Raw genomic sequence first — 15,650 nt, 5'->3', positions numbered from 1 at the left:
GTTTTCTCTTGTAGATCCATTTACAACCAATTGATTTTACATCACTTGGTTGATCTACAAGTGTCCACATAGAATTGAAGGGCATTGACTCCATTTTGAGGTTCATGGCTTTGATTCTCTGATCACGGTTCACATCTTTCATTGCTTGTTTATAGGTTAATGGATCCTCTATGTCATCATTAGGTATAATGACTTGAGTTTCAGTTAAACCCAAGTAATAGTTATGCTGATGAATAACCCTTTCACTACATCGAGGCACTCTCAAGCTATGAGAAGGATGTGACTGGCCAAATATACTAGTTTTATCGACTACTTTAGTGGATGAACTAGGTATATATGTTGTGTCTTTGGCAATCTCTTTCAATACTAATTTAGTGTGAGGTTGATGATTCCTAATATGGTCTTCCTCTAAGAATGTGGCATTTGTCGATACAAATACTTTATTTCTTGAGGATAGTAAAACAAACCCCCTTTTGTTTCCTTTGGGTAAACTACAAATAGGTACAATTTTAAACGATGTTCCAATGTGTTAAGATTTTGCACCAACACGTGTGTCGGGCATCCTTAAATTCTAAAATGATGTAAAATACTTTTACGTCTTTTCCAAAGCTCATAAGGTGTTTTAACAAATACTTTAAGAGGGAACATTATTCAAAACACGAACAACAGATTCTAATGCTTATCCCCAAAAGAAATCAAGTAACTGAGCAAAACTCATCATAGAGCAAACCATGTCCAACAATGTTCAGTTTCTTCTTTCTAATACACCGTTTTGTTGAGGTGTACTAGGATTCTATGTTCTATCAAATAGTGTTGGAATCGTAAGTCTATATACTCTCCACCTCGATCAAATCGAAGTGTCTTTATAGTTTTTCCTAATTGATTTTCAACTTCAGCCTTATATCCTTTGAACTTTTCAAGAGAATCAAATATGTGATGCATTAGTTAACATGACCAAATCTTAAATAATCATCAATGAAACTGATGAAATATTCATGCCCTTCCTGAGCTTTGACATTCATTGGTCCACAGAGGTTCGAATGTACTCTAAAGGTACTTTTGCTGTGAGACCTTTTCCAGTAAAAGATCTCTTGGTCATTTTTCCTTCAAGACAAGATTCACATGGAGGTAAGAAATTATGTTCTAACTGACTTAGAAGTCCGTTCTTAACTAATCTCTCAATTCTATTGAGATTTATGTGACCAAATCTTAAATGCCATAAATAGTTATTAGAAGAAACCTTTTGTCTTTTATACTGAGTTTCAGTCGTTTTAAACATCTCAGTATTTAATACAAATTTTTCTTTAGTTGGTCTTAACTTATATAAGTTATTTTCAAGTATAGCAGAACAAATTTGAATACCTTGATTGAAAATGAACGCTTCATTGACTTCAGAAAATATTCTATACTTTTGTTCTAAAATACAAGAGATAGATATCAAATTCCTTTTTATTTGAGGAGCATACAAAATATCTTAAAGTATGATATATCTGTCATAAAAAAACAAATTCAAATCTTCTGCTACTTCGATTGAGACAACCTCACCAGCTGCAACTTTGAGGGTGATCTCCCTTCTGCAAGCCTTTTCCAAGAACTAGTTTCCTGAAATGAGAAGCATGTGATTATTGTCTCCTGAATCTAGTATCTAAGTTAAATATTATATTCCATTAAGCATGTTTCAACAAGTAGTAAATCATATTTACTTTGTGTTTTCTTCTCAGCTTTCTTCTTACCAAGGTACTTCGAACAGTTCTAAAACCAATGTCCAGTTTAGTTGCATTAGTAACATTTACCTTTTGCAACTCTCTCCCTTGCTCAGATCAGGAGTCTTTCCCTTTCCCTTTATATTCAAGGGCTCAACGTTTAGTTTTAGAGGACAATTCTCTTAAAAACCTTTTCTAACTGTTAGCAACATCTGCTCTTACTTCCTTCCATTTATATACTGTATGGTCTAGAAATTGCGGACACTCATAGGCTTCTTGACTTGTTTGGTTAGCTTTTGATATAGGGACTGGAGGACATTCCTCTGTTAAGACAAATTTCGGATCATCTACTATATTGAATTGCATGTCGAATTATTATTTTCGTTAAGCAGAAGCTAGAAAAATTCTACTGAGTTGTTCATGCTAAAGAATCACTAGTATAAAACTAGGCTTTAATGTCGGTTGGCAAACCGACATCTTGGATAGTGTTAAAAAGCCTTTTAATGTCGGTTTAAAATCAACACTAAAGAGACGTTTAATGTCGATTTAAAACCAACATTAAAGGCCTCCAATGTCAGTTTAGAACCGACGTCTTTGATAGTGTTATTAAAGGCCTTTAATGTTGGTTGGGCTTTGATGTCGGTTTAAAATCGACATTAAAGTGGTCAAGAATGTCTGTTTAAAACCAACATTAAAAATCCCCATTAATGTCAGTTTAAAACCAACATTAAAGCCTTGTTTCTAGGTCCATTTTTACAAATTTATTTTTATTAAATTGTTGCATTATTGTCCATTTTTTATGACGCCAAATAGTTAAAAACTGACATTAATTATGGATCCGTGTAGATAAATATTTTTTCTTATGCCAACAAATAAATATAATTAATATTCTTTTATAAACTATAATATTTCTCTTTTACATATGTATATACAAAATGAAATCTTGATATTGTGTATATATACATTATACAATAGTACATGAAACAAGACCCTAATACAAGACTTAAATAAGAAATCCTAAACGCCTTCATAGTCTTCAACCTTCAACAATCGCTTAGCTTTCTACCCGATCGCCTGAGTGCAAGAAATATAACCTTAACTTCATATTTGAGGTCAATTTCCTTGTCCTCCATCCTTTGATTGTTTTGTTTCTTCAAGTGCAGCTTGTATAATCGAAAGTATAATCAAACATAATCCTTTTGTATTTGTTGTTTCGTGCATAAGAACTAATGATCATATTGAAGGAACGTATAATCAAATATAAATATGACTTCAATCATTCTACAAACAATATCTAAATCAACCATTTAATCTTTAGAATTCTAAGAAGGCAGCTTTAAAAAAAAATGTGGCACCCTAGCAACTTTAATGTATTAAATATTTCAATGGTTAGAGCTAACCTTTCATATGTTCACCATCATAAATCTTATACATCTAATGTTGTAAATACCTCTCTCTAACATAGTGCAACTTCCGTCCTACATTATTAATAGCACAAACCTCATTTTATACAGACCAGGAAGGAAAAGTGAAATTAAACTTTCATACCAAAATCAAATAATCAAAGCAAATGGTATAGACAAAAGCAAATACCAAATTACAAAAGCTTTATGAACCTACGCATGCACACATCTAATGATAATTACTTACTCTGCATTTTCTATTTTGGCAGATTCACCCATTAGAATGCTGCAAGTTATCAAGCTCATTTCTATGCCTTCTTCTTTCATTTTTCTAACATAAGATAGTGCTTATTCCATGTCTCTGCCAACTACATAAGCATGAATGAGGATGCACATCTCATTAAAGCTTACTATTATCACAAAAATATTTAAATTGAATTAATATAGTAAATATACTTTGGCAATGACATATCTACCATCAGAATATATATTCAAGCATAAAATACTCAATTGACCTTCTATACAAATCAATCAAACTTTAACCATATTTAAAACTGGAATAGTGACCTTTATATCAATAAATGAAGAAAACTATTAAGCTAACATTGAGATCAAATTAACATATGGCAAAAGAAAAGGGGAAAATAGGAATAGTTATTACTTTGTGTAGACATGAGACGATGGTTCTATTCCCCTAGCTTGCATCTTTTCAAAGTTTTCACGTGCATGGGTTCTATTCCCCTAGTTAACTAGTACAAAATGGGTAAAGAATGACACACACTAAAACCAAGCAGAGAAGCCTCCAAAAGCTAAGGCAAGGGATCTCCCGACGCTATATTTGTGCGTCGGAAGATTATCTTTTTTTTTTTTTTTTTTTTTTGCAAAACCGAGAATGAGATCTAAGCAAATAAATGAAAAAATTAGTAAGGCTAAGGCAAAATTAGAAGTAGGATTTAGTATTTTAGAATAAAAATATAAATTAAATAAATAACTAATTGGAAGAGATAAGGTCGATGGTGGCACCAGAAGGGGGGATCGAGAACATAAAGAAAAATAATAATCAATCAATAACAATAAAATCAACAATAAAAATAAAATTTAGACAATCAACAACAAAATGATATAAAAGAATTATATACTAGTGGGTTGGTGATGATGACAAGTGAAAAAAAGGATTGACAATGGTAGCAATTAGAAATTTAAACCAAAATAAAAAAAACACAAAAACAATCACAAATTTAATAATATTTCAAAGGGGTATTTTCAAAAATATAAAAAAGCGGCAAAATATATACACTCTATAGAACAATTCCAAAAATGGAAAAAGCCTAGAGGCCCACCATGTTAAATACCAAAAATGCCCCGTCAACCACGCCGTCAATAACGCGTGAGTAATATATTTGCGATCATTTAGATCCACTTTTTTAAAATAGACATTAAAGACTCGTGTTCATTTTTCCAACTGATCAACATTATAGACCATATTTCTTGTAGTGAATAAAAAAAAAATTCTATTTAGTGAAAAACTATAATCTTTTAAGAATTAATCATGTTTAGCAAATTTTAATTATGTATCCATCACTATTATGATTTGCAAGAATATTTCAAAGGTTTAGAATAACCTCTACCGGTGGGTGGTCGATTATTCCTTCTTTGAAGCAAAACAATCTTAACCAGATGCTATCTCCTGAATTTCTCATATTCCTCTAGCATTTAATTATCACTACTTCATTGAAGAATATACTAAGAATTCGATAATTCTTGTAAGTGTAACCCACCATTTTTGGATCTCAGAGATAAGAATGATTATGCTCCCAAAAGTGGAAAGTCAATAAGAAAAATGATCAAAGAGACCCTATCCATATTTAGAGTTTGCGGTGTTTCGAATCCTATAACTCAACCATTTGAAGGAAACGTCGCTCCAGGACAGACAAGCAGACGCATTATAGGAATCTCAGAGTGCAACCAATGGAAGAGACCCCGGAATATGTTGTCACATATCCTTCACCTACTTACTATGAACTACCTCCCTTAATCACCTTGATATTGATCCATGCAAACACTTTCCAAAGCGAGTCCGCTCCTATGCACGACCCAAAGCCTTACATGGGCTTCACGGTGTGAACTCTTAGGGGCACTAGAGCTAAAAGTACACTATTTTTTAGCTGAAGGGTTATCTTAAAATTTTACGGATATCCTTTTACTTCAGGATTACATTTGGTAATATCAACATATCATTTTAGTTCCCAAATATAAACTTCATTCTAAAGGAAAATTATTTTAAATATCTATGTTCAAATATAGCACAATATGAATCAGGATAGGCTAATAATATTGTTGGGACAATTATTGACCTATTTATTTGTACACTATTATCAATTCATAGTATACATATATTCAATATTTTGATATTTTTGTACAGAATATGAAAGAACTTTGATAACAAACCAGCACAACAAAAATCACTTAAAACGGAGTTCCAACGAAGGAGAAAAGTCAATTTGAAGTTTAGTGGCAAATTGGTAAATATTCAAAAAGCCGTGACACATGTCAGCCATCCACACACGTGAGCCACACCCAGATTACGTGTTCGAATCCGAAGCACCGCTTTATTTTTAAGTTTTTCAAAGTCAAAATGACGTCGTTTTGATCCTACCCTTTGTACGCCTTAGACATCACAGGTTCGCAACTCAGCAGACGCAAAATAAACTCGAATTATTCAAATCCCTCGTAGGTGCGTGTTCTTCATTCGCCCAGCTCTCTCCTTGCACCACGTGTCGAGCACGCCTCTTCCACTACCCGAGTTCGATCCTTAGCAGCTGCAAATTAGTTTTGAAGAATATTTGAGTGGTATTTTTGTAAATATTTCGCAAAAATCTGAAAAATAACTAATTTTTCTGTTAATTGAAGCGTGCGGTTGGCTTTGAAGTCACGGTTTCAAGCCTCATGAGCAGTTATTTCCAAATATTTTCTATATATATTCATTTCCCTCCCCCCTTCCCCCCTCCAAATTCATCGTCCATTCACCATTTTCTCTCAAATAAACCCCAAATTCTCCCAAAATTCTCTCAAACTCCAAAAAATTATTCCTCCATTCTACCTATTTTTGTTCTCTCAATTAATTTCCAGAATTATTTCTTGATGGAGGGCTAATTACCAAGAGGCAGGTACGCTTAGGGCTTTTCAATTATTGGAGAATTCTTCTCTTATTTTTTCTTATTAATTAGATAGGATCAAATCTTTGAATCCCTAATTTTATTGAATAAAAATAATTCCTTCTTTCAATTACAAGCATTCTTGTCAATTTAATTCTTGATATTGTTCTTGATTCACTATTTTGTATGCAAGATACTTTGGGTATGAAAAATCAATGCAAGATTAATTTGATTACCCTTTGTCTACCCAAAAACTTAATCTAATTCTTGACTGCAACATCTCAAATCTTGAAATTGATCAATGCTAGATGAATCTCCCTTGTTCTTGGCAATTTTTTAATTTGATTGCATCAATTCTATTGTGCACAATTAGATCCGATTAATTTATTGATTGCAAATTGTATAAAAAAAAAGTGTGAAAAATACTTTGATTTCTTTAAGGAGCAAGATTAGACTTTAATTGTTATTGCAAGAATATGCACTAAAACTTTGAGATGATTGTCTCTTGTCTTGAAATCTTGACCAAAGTTCTTACAAGATAGAATATTGATCAAGAACCCCTTTTAATTGAGCAAAAATCATTTCATTAATTAAATGATGAGAATTGATTAGTGCCCTTTGCCCTGTCCCTCATTTTTCTCATAAGAGTTTAGTCTTTACTTTCTGTTGTGAATTGAATTTACATCATAAATTACTCTTAAGTCTTGGTTCTACTTGATTGTCCTACACTCTTCAATGCTTTTCTTTTTCTACTAACATCATTTCTTTAAAGCTTAATTTCAAGAAACATACTTAGCCACCATTCTCTTGGGTTCGACACCTGTACTTCCCACCAAACTACAGTAAAAAGTAAGGATAAAATTCAAATTCTTTTTGTTGAGGCAAATCTAGGTAAGTGCAACTTACCCTTAGCAATAAATTTCATTTCTAAATATATTTGTGCTTGATTGTAATGACCTTGCCTATACATACTTTGATACGTATTGATTTTCACTTGACAAATATGCTTAAAGCATATAATATATTTGCAAACCAAAAAATAAATACAATAAAAACTAAAAAAAAAAAAGGAAACAAAAAATTATTTTTCTTTGGAAGTGATCATAGACACTGATGCTCAAAATGACCTTTATACTGTGCATTCAAAATTAAAGAACATTTCTTCATGCATATTGTTGCCACGTACTTGAGACGATACGGAGTGATCGACGTCCTTAAAAGTGGTTCATTTTGAAAAAAAAGGGAGTCGCCACCAATTTCTTTACGGTGTGATTGGACATCGAAATAAAGTAAATGATTTTAAATAAAATAAAAAAAGGTCTGCAAAAAATTAGAGTTGAGTTCGAGAGTCATTTGTGTACGAGGAAGGTGTTGGCACCCCATAACACTCGTTTAGAAAATAGTGGCCAAATTTAATGTCTTGAATAAAATTCATTTAGAAAGAAATGATTTTTTATATCTTATTTCAATGCTCACCACTCTAATATTTGAAGCAATGATCCCATAAAACAAGTGAAATATATTTCATTAATTAGACTATATTGAGGAAAAATTTCTCACCTCAAGAGAATGAGAAATTATTATAATTTCTCAAATTCTATCATAGGCTACTCTTTGAACAAAGATTTTTTTAAAAATCATTGATTAAATTCATTTCTTCTTGGGATAAAATCTTAGACTCCCAAATATATTGATCCCCCACCTCAAGAATCTAGAAATAAAGAACTCTCAGAAATTTCTAGATTCCATCGTAGGATTTTTTCTAACAAAATCGATGTGAGTTGTTATAAAAATGTTGATTAGAAAACCTTATGAAATATATATTTAATTTTGAGTTTTTTAAAAAATAATTTTAAAGAAAAAAATTCTAAATAGTTTAAAAAGGAAAATTTAAGAAAGATTTCAAAATTACATGTTATTAAGGTTAAAATTATTTTAAAAACTTCAAGAAATTTTTAATGAAGATCATATAGGAATAATACATCATTAACCAAATCAAATACACCACACAATAAATTAGGCAAATAACGTAAGATATTAATGCATGCATATAATAATTATTATGATAGTAATGAAAATAAGTTAAAAGAAAAGGAAAAGAAAGATACATAACAACGATAAATAAAATAAGAAAAATAAAAAGAAAGGAAAAAAACTAAATGAAATAATAAACAAATAAATATATAAAAAAGAAATTAAATAAATAAGTAAATAAAAGAAAAGAAAAAGGGAACGATAAGTTAAAAAATAAAAAGAATTATAAAATAAAATAATACGTATAATAATCATAAAATTAATAAGAAGTTAAAAAAGTTTATAGATATAAAAAAGGGAAACTATTGTAAATGTAACAAAATACCAAACTATTTACGACCCGTGTAACAAAGCTCATAAAGTTAGCCATTTTTTAAATATTTCCGATTTGTCCTTCCATCTTTCTTTCTTCCTTGCAATTCGTCTTCCTCCTCTATTTCGTCTTCTTCGTTCTTCCCCTGCGATTTCGTCTTTCTTCTTTCCTCTTTTTCTTTTCTGCGATTTCTTTCCATCATCTTTCTTATTTTTCAATTCTTTATTTACGTCGTTTAATCTTTCCATCGTTTTTCTTCTTTTTTCTTCTTTTTTGTTTTTCGCTTCGATTTCTTTTCATTGTCTTTCTACTTTTTCTATTCTTTTTTTCGCTGCGATTTTTTCTATCGTCTTTCTTCTTTTCTTTTTTTACACGTTTGCATTTAGGTAACCAAATCTAAAGACTTTGTATAAGACCGTGTATAAAAAAAATAGTAAAATCTAATGTGTATAAGATTGTGTACAAAAAAATAGCAAAATCTAAAAGATCGTATATAAAGAATCTTGAAAAAAAAATCATTTAGATTGGAGTAGCCAAATGTAAACGATCGTGTAAAAAAAAAGTAAACGATTGTGTAAAAAAAATAAAAGATTGTGTATAAAGAATCTTGAAAAAAATCATTTAAATTGGAGTAGCCAAATGTAAACGATCGTTTAAAAAAAATAAAACGATCGTGTGTATAAAAAATCTTGAAAAAAAACTTGAAAAAAATTCATTTGAATTGGAGTAGCCAAATGTGAACGATCGTGTAAAAAAAAGTAAACGATCATGTAAAAAAAGTAAATGATCGTGTAAAGAAATCTAAACGATCGTGTAGCAAAAGAATTAAAAAAATCGTATACCAAGTTAAAAAAAAAATTTAGATTTGGATCTCCAAATCTAAACGATCGTATAACAAAATTAAACAATGGAATTGAAAAGATAAATTGTAGCCATATCTAAACGATCACGTTGTAGCCATATCTAAACGATCGGGTCGTAGCCATATCTAAACGATCGCGTATAAATTATAGTCATATCTAAACGATCGCGTATATATTGAATCATATCTAAAAGATCGCCTTGTAGCCATATCTAAACGATCGCGTATAAATTATAAACATATCTAAACGATCGTGTATAAATTGCAAATATATTACGCGCGTTATTGATGGCGTGGTTGACGGGGCATTTTTGGTATTTTTCACGGTGGACCTCTGAGCTTTTTCTGTTTTTGGAATTGTTCTATAGAGTGTAAATATTTTGCCGTTTTTTTATATTTTTAAAAAAACTCCTATGAAAAAAACTAAATAAATAAATGAATGAATAAAAGTTATAAAAGAAAAAATAGAACAGAGGGGTGGCTTGCCGCCACCCTAAAAGAAAAGAAGATAATAATGTAACAATACTAATAATAATACAAAAACTTTTCATTATATCTTTTTCTTTCTCTCTATTGTTTAGAGATGAGAAAAAGATTAAAAGACTTTTTTTATAGAATAAAAAAGAAAGTGACAAAAAATAAAAACATAGGAAATTTTCCTAATACATTTTCTTTTTCTTTACATTTAAAAAACGAAGAACCAAAATAAGGATTCAATCTCGAAGAAAATTACTTGTTGTATGGGGGTGCGGATCATTGGGAGTAAATTTCTACCTAATGCAACCTCCAACTAAGTTTTTCCTTCGTTATGAGATTAGATTTAGGGTAAATAAAAAAGACAAATAATTAAATAAATAAAAATGAAAATAAAAATAAAAATAAAAATGATAAAGAAAAAAATAAAAATGAAAATAAATTATAATTAATAATAATAATGCAAGTCGTTGGCCATTCTCGTTTTCCAAATCTTCTTTCTGATTATTGTATTTTTTTCGACTATTATTTTAACGGAAAATTGTTCCATACAAATGGAAAGTTGGTTCAAGGAAGGCAGATAACATTTACATGTAAAAACTTTTACAATCAATGCATAAGAACTTTTCAGAACTTCTCGGTTTTATAGTTGTTAAACATTTACATTTAATCGTTTTGCATTAACTACGAGATCATTTAAATTATATAACATCAACGTTTAGATGGACCATTTTGAAAAAATACAATATGATCGTTTATGATTAACAAACCAATCGTTCAGATGTTATATAATGATCGTTTAAATTTAATGATAAAATCGTTTAGACCTACTCAAATTTTGTTTTAACATCAATCCACGATCATTTAACAAATAATTCAATTACGTAAAAGAAATAAGAAGATCATTTATATTTATTAGCACCGATCGTGTAGCTGTATGAACATGATCGTTTACATGGTTTTAAAAAAAGCGTATAAACATTCATTTAGAATGTTTGGATTTTATTACCCGATCATATAAAGAAAATTAACATCATCGCTTGTAAGTTGTAAACGATCGTTTATAATAGATAACTTTATCGTTTGGTTGTAATCAATCAATTGTTAGACCAAATTTGTAATTTTGAAGATCGATTATGCTTTGAAGATCTTTTGGGTTTATTATCAAATCGTTTAGTAACATAAACGATCCTTTATAGAGTACAACAAGATAGTTTAAGACTAACAACCTAATCATTTATAGTTTACTTGTAATAATGAGATTGGTTAACGTACTCAAAGATTGTTTGAAATAAGTACACGTTCGTTTAACATATATATTACCATCACGTAAAACGTATAATCAGATCGTTTAGATAAACTAGCACGATCGTTTAGGTTTAACGAAAAGATCATTTGTATTTCAAACAAATATCGTTTTAATTACAGAACTGTCTACATTATTGTGTGATCTTAACCGATCGTGTAATTAAAAATGTGATTTCAGTTATAAAATTACTGTATTATGGAAACATGGCGTCTATGTGTAGAGTTTTAGGGTTTGTGGCTAAAACTGGTCAAAACGTGTTTTGTCAATAATTACTTCGCATTTATTAACGCGAAAAGACACTTCATTTTTCATCCCTTCATCTTCATCTTCCTTTAAAACCATTCTCACAAAACATTAGATCTTATGTTTCTCAACTTTTCCTGTTAAACTATTCCTCATTCATTAAAAACCATTAGATTATCAATTTAAATTTATTAACCTATCAGCAAGTATAACGCAAAAAAAAACGCTTCCTTTTCCATAAATTCATCTTCATTATCCTTTAAAACCATTCTTACAAGCAATTAGATTCTCAACTTTTCGCCTCATAGTTTTTCTCTTAAACTTTTATTCATTCGGACAAAATAAAGGTCTAAATGCTGAAATTCAAGATGCTAGTATTTAAACAAAGAACGATAAGTTCAAGAAAAAAAAGGAAACGACGTGCAAGCTGCTTCCAAAAATGTCTACAAAAGACTATGGTGTGCTCTTAACAATTTCCTATATTCCGAGGCCTCTTCCGAGCCAAGTTGGAAGATGATGGGATTCACAAAGAAAGATATCCTCAGTATTTGGTGTAAGATACTTGCGAGGTTGTGCACGAACTTGGTCAACTGCATAACCATTGAAAATCTGCAGGCATTACCAAACATCGACGAAGACCTTCTTTTTGAAGCCTTTGAATTTCTTCGGAAGGAAAAGAATGCCGAAATGTTTATTGCAATTAATGAAAACTTACGAAGCAGATGGTTTAGGACAAATCTTTGCAAAAATAATGATAGATGGCGATACAATTGAATTAAACTTTTTTCCATTTTCATCACGTTATGTGCATGAACATGTTCTGTAAAATTTATATAAAATGAAAACATGTAATAACATTTACAATCAATGTATAAGAACTTTTCAGAATTTCTCTGGTTTTTACCTATTAAACATTTACATTTAATCGTTTTGCATTAACTACGTGATCGTTTAAATTGTATAACATCATCGCTTAGATGTTGTAAAACGATCGTTTAAAAAAATTAACATTATCGCTTGTATGTTGTAAATGATCATTTATAATAGTTAACTTTATCGTTTGGTTTTTATCAATTGATTGTTAGATCAAATTTTTAATTTTGAAGATCGATTATGCTTTAAAGATCTTTTGGGTTTATTATCAAATCTTTTAGTCACATAAACGATCGTTTATAGAGTACAACAAGATAGTTCATCGTAATATTCTGCTATATTTTGTAGATAGTTTATAGTTTCTTGTAATAACGAGATTGGTTAACGTACTAAAAAATCATTTGAAATAAGTACACGATTATTTAACATATATATTACCATCACGTAAAAACGTATAACCGGATCGTTTAGATAAACTAGCACAATTGTTTAGGTTTAATGAAACGATCATTTGCATTTCAAACAAATATCATTTTGATTATAGAATTGTCTACATTATTGGGTGATCTTAACTGATCGTTTAAACCTATTGTGTAATTAAAAATGTGATTTCAGTTATAAAATTATTGTATTATGGCCACGTGGCGACTATGTGTAGAGTTTTAGGGTTTGTGGGTAAAAATGGTCAAAAAACGTTTTATCAGTAATCAATTCGCATTTATTAACTTATCAGCGAGTATAACGCAAAAAGACGCTTCATTTTTCGTCCCTTTATCTTCATTTTCCTTTACAAAAGCACAAGCATTAAAAGCCACGTGGAGACCATGGGAAGAGTTTGCTAGTTGTAAATAATCAATTAAGATCATTTGACATAACTACACAATCGTTTAGGGTTTCCAATGTTATCTTCTTGAACATTTCCCTTTCTTAAACTGTAGTTCAATATGTTGTTATCTCAACGAAGAACAACAAGAACGAAAAAAGAAGAAAAAAGCGTGGTTGGTAGTCTGTATAGAACTAGAGGAAGTTTTGGTTGCTAAAAATGATGTAGGAGATTGAGAGAAAGAATAAAGAATATGAGTTGCTTGTGTTTCCATGATCGGTGAAGACAAGATTGAGGTCAATCAAGCAGTTGAAGGAAATAGAGAGTGAAAATCAACAAATCAAGGAATTATACACGTTTGAATATTTCTTTGTATTACACTTCGTTAAAAACAATTGTTTATGACTACATATTGTAAAACAATCTTTAAAATAAAAAATATACACATTCATTTAGAACGTTTGGATTTTATTATCATATTGTTCAGTTTCATAAACATTCATTTATAGATTACCACATAATCGTTTATGACTAACAGACTAATCGTTTAGATAAACTAGCACGATTGTGGCATGGCGACAATGTGTAGAGTTTTAGGGTTTGTGGGTAAAATGATCAAAACGTGTTTTGTCAATAATTACTTGGCATTTATTAACCTATCAACGATTCCAATGCGAAAAGACGCTTCATTTTTTGTCCGTTCGTTTTCATCCTCCTTTAAAATCTTTCTCACAAACCATAGTTCTTAAGTTTCTCAACTTTTCGATTCAAAATTTTTATTTCAAATTTTTCCTGTCAAACTATTCCTCATTCATTAAAAACCATTAGTTGCTGCTATTTGAAAAAAAAAATGACGAGATCAAGAAGAAAAAGGAAACGATGTGTAAGGTGCTTTAGAAAAGGAATGTAAAAGACTATGGTATGCTATTAACTGCTTCCTAGATTGCCAAGCCTCTTTCGGCCAAAACTAGAAAAGGAGTGGATTCAGAAAGGAAGATATATTCTGTCTTTGGTGCACGACTCCACTCAGACAAGCTCAAGATGAAAATCCGACCCTGGGTACCCTTAAACAAGAACTTGAGCAGGAACAAGAGTTGGAGAGTGAGATTCAACAACTCAAGAAGATAAAATAATTAGTAGGAAAAGGAGAATACAGTCTCAAAATGTAACATTAATTAATCCTCAAAGTTTCTAGTGTCCTATTTTAGCTGCAAGTCGTTGGCCATTCCCGTTTTCCAAATCTTCTTTCTGATTATCGTATATTTTTTACTACTATTTTAGCGGGAAATTGTTCTGTAACATTTACATACAAATGGAAAGTTGGATCGAGGAAGGCAGATAACATTTACATGTAAAAACTTTTACAATCAATGTATAAGAACTTTTCAGAACTTCTATGTTTTATACATTTAATCGTTTTGCATTAACTACAAGATCGTTTAAATTGTATAACATCAACGCTTAGATGGACCATTTTGAAAAAATACAATATGATCGTTTAAGATTCACTGACCAATCGTTTAGACATTATGTAATTATCGTTTACATTTAATGATAAAATCGTTTAGACCTACTCAAATTTCGTTTTAACATAAATGCACGATCTTTTATATTTATTAGAAGCTTTGTTTTACATTTACTAGCACGATCGAGTAGGTTTAAAAACACGATCGTTTACATTCGTTTAAAAATGTGTATTATGGCCACGTGGCGACCATTTGTAGAGTTCTAGAGTTTGTGGGTAAAAATGGTCAAAACGCATTTTGTGAGTAATCAATTCGCATTTATTAACTTGTCAGTGAGTACAACGCAAAAAGATGCTTCAACTTTCGTCCCTTCATCTTCATTTTTCTTTACAATAGCACAATCATTTAAAGCCACATGGTGACCATGGGAAGAGTTTTCGTGCTGTAAATAATCAATTAATTCCCATTTAAGATCCTTTGACATAACTACACGATCATTTACCTTATCGTGTAATTAATGAATGTAATTTCATTTGTAAAATTAGGGCATTAAGGCCACGTGGCGACCATGTGTGCAGTTTAAGGCTTGTGGAAGAAAAAATCTTCATTTTCGGATCCTTCATATTCTTTATAAACTCGAACTCTCAAACAAATTGATTTAGGGTTTCCAATGTTTTCCGCTCGAACATTTACCTTTCTTAATCTGTACTTCAAGATGCTGCTATCTCAATGAAGAACAACAAGATCGAAAAGAAGAAGAAAAAGGCGTGCAAGATGCAGATCGAAAGGAATACATGGTAGATTTGACAAAGCAAACTATGATGGTGATTCCGAAAAGGTCTATAAAAGACCATGGTAAGCTCTTACCTTATTCATCTTCAAAGCACCAGCTACAAATTTCCTATTTATCTGGAAGTTTTTAAGCCATCAAAAAATGTTTACAATCATTTTAACCAAGGATACCATTCTGGGTTTACATGACTGTAAAAATT

The sequence above is a fragment of the Cucumis melo genome, chromosome 1 (assembly GCF_025177605.1).
Source record: "Cucumis melo cultivar AY chromosome 1, USDA_Cmelo_AY_1.0, whole genome shotgun sequence".
Classification (NCBI taxonomy): Eukaryota; Viridiplantae; Streptophyta; class Magnoliopsida; order Cucurbitales; family Cucurbitaceae; genus Cucumis; species Cucumis melo.
The sequence above is the reverse complement of the archived record's forward strand: the minus strand, read 5'-3'. Positions refer to the sequence as shown.